Raw genomic sequence first — 2500 nt, forward strand, 5'->3', positions numbered from 1 at the left:
TAGGCGCATTATAGATACAATTATTATTAGTTATAGTTTTTATATTCACAACATAGATCAGATGACTCTTATTGAGGTAGGTTGATCATGTTGGATGGATAAGAGACAGAGTATGGCTAGGTCATATTATGTGTCCAGCCGTGACAAAGTTAGTCATGCCCTTAGGTGTGGAGTCTGTGGGGTTCAGTCATAGAATGCACTGCAGCGCCCCCTACTTCAGGGATCAGTATTTAGGTAAGCCCTACCAGGCTCTTGCTTTGCACAGCTCTGAAGTTCGAAGTCCATTGGCCGAGAATGCGTGTTGAACAATGCATGCCAGATGGAACGAGCATCTCTCAGAACGAGAAACATGTAACACAATGGTCAGAAGCTACATAATGTATCATACTACACTGCTTCCTTTGATTGAGCTGCAATCGCTCTGATGTTTCACAAATGCATGAGCAGCATAACTGGTTCGTGTTGCCACAACGCAAGCAAAACAAATGACTGGTGCACATTGCAGCTTTGCTGGACATTGAGGAGTGTAATCTGTGAGGTTTTCTGGATTTACAGAATTCAAAGAAAGTGCCCAAGGGCCTTTCTACTTCTCACACACAGATTTGAGCTCCAGGAGTTAAATACTATGCACATAAAACAAGTGCACATGTGAACATGTGGTCCCCCACCCATTATGCATGTTCCCTTGTGGTAACAAGCCCCCCGCCTCTCACTGACTCAGGGACCTCCACTTTTATCCGAACCTACTTATCCGAACCCAACGGGACCGAAGGTCGTTCATATCTCTGAAATGTCCGGATGACTGAAACTTATGTTAAAATGCACCAAATTGAATAAGTGGTATACTTGTTTCATATATACTCATAATAGACCAATAAATACCCTTAATTACTTGTGAAAATGCATCAAAATTGCAATCAAATAGCCAACTAAACTCATATAGCCTAGCCTATAATAGGCCTACATTAGCCTATAATAAAATAAACGAATGTCCACTTGAGTGCTAGCTTTGATAAAATACAGTACTTTATTCTCAAATGAGGCGTACGCTGCATCGATAGGCTACTGTATTCGCAGAACAAAATGGCCTAAAAATAGCCTAAAAACAACCCAACATTAGAACAATGAGAGCAAATGATAATCAATAAATAAATGAAATGACAGACAAGTTGTCGTGTCTTAGGCTATTCTAGCCTAAAAGAAAGTCTCTAAAACAACCGATGTAGGCTAACGTGGCCTAGGCTGTAGGCTATTATTTAACAAATACAGTAGGCTGTATTCCTGTGTTCCTGAAGTCCATTAACTGGGAACTGTTAAGGAAAAATCTTACATAGTTTAGATTTCAAAGAACACGCTGAGTGGTCGATCAAGCTGGTTTTAAACAAAGGCAATAGTTTTATTCTGTTACGATTCTGCAGAGTCGGACTCTAGCACAGGAAGTGAATCCGGGCACAGTGAGTCAGATGTGGACGAGGTCGATAGGTTATACAGTGAAAAAGGAAGTGACATAGTTTCAGGATGAAGAGGACAGGGAAGTGGTCACACAGGAAGAATTTTTAGTTTTAACAGACTGATCTATGAGAACGAACTACAAAGTTAGAACAACAGTCAAGTAGGAAAACAGAACACTTTGGTGAGACTTGAATTTCATTCACAGAACGAAAAATGACTCGATGCTCCTCTGCTTCAGGTTGCTGACGCGCTTTCTGGCTGCCAAGGAATGCAGCTCGCGCAGCAGCATCAAATGCTTTTTCCCGCTTTAGAGTAACAAAGAAATGAAACGTGACAGTAGGCTCCAGCCTACAGGCAACATGTAGGTCTACATACTGTACAGTTCTGTTTTTATTCACAGTAGGATACAGTACATGTTTATTATGACAGATTTAAATGCAAGTACAGTACTGTAATGAAAATCCCACCAGTAACCAGATAGCAGGCTAAAAAAAAAAAACTAAAAAAAAAAGTTTTTTAAGCCTGTCCGGTAGACCGGGAGGTTCGGATCTCTGAAGTTTGGATGAGTGGGGTCCTACTGTATTCATATTATTCATGAAGAATGTTTCCACACGTTTGTTATCACAAAGGACCATGCATCATGGGTGGGGGACAACATGTTTACTGTTTACATCTGGTTTGTTTCCCATTGACGTCTTTCCTTTAATTGAATCTAATTGACTTCCAGTTATCATCCTCCATTCTGGACTCCGCTCACTCTGAGCCATCGGCTAACGGGACAAGCTGCCAAGGGACCGACCCTGAAGCTCATGGATCCGCATAATTATACAATTATTCTGTCAGATCAAATGTTTATCCCATTCTATTAAGCGTGCTAGCGTCGGGTAATTGCCCGCTAATTGTCTTTAAAACCCCAGTTAATTAAAGCAGATGGATGAATGGAGAGAGCCAAGCAAGTTATATTTGGATGTGCATATTCTCATGAATTGAAAAAAGTGCCCTGTCATGGGTATCAGAAGAGCATCCTCTACACTATGAAAAAATTCTT

General features: G+C 40.8%; 1 protein-coding gene across 1 annotated transcript in view; it reads left to right on the plus strand.

The window, feature by feature from the left end:
• Positions 1 to 2500, plus strand: part of ppm1e (protein phosphatase, Mg2+/Mn2+ dependent, 1E) — a gene marked incomplete at both ends in the record, with an annotated part of 113629 nt that overhangs the window by 99708 nt on the left and 11421 nt on the right. The gene's annotated exons all lie outside the window — the stretch shown is intronic.

This window comes from Borostomias antarcticus (assembly GCF_949987555.1).
Source record: "Borostomias antarcticus genome assembly, chromosome: 15".
Classification (NCBI taxonomy): domain Eukaryota; kingdom Metazoa; phylum Chordata; class Actinopteri; order Stomiiformes; family Stomiidae; genus Borostomias; species Borostomias antarcticus.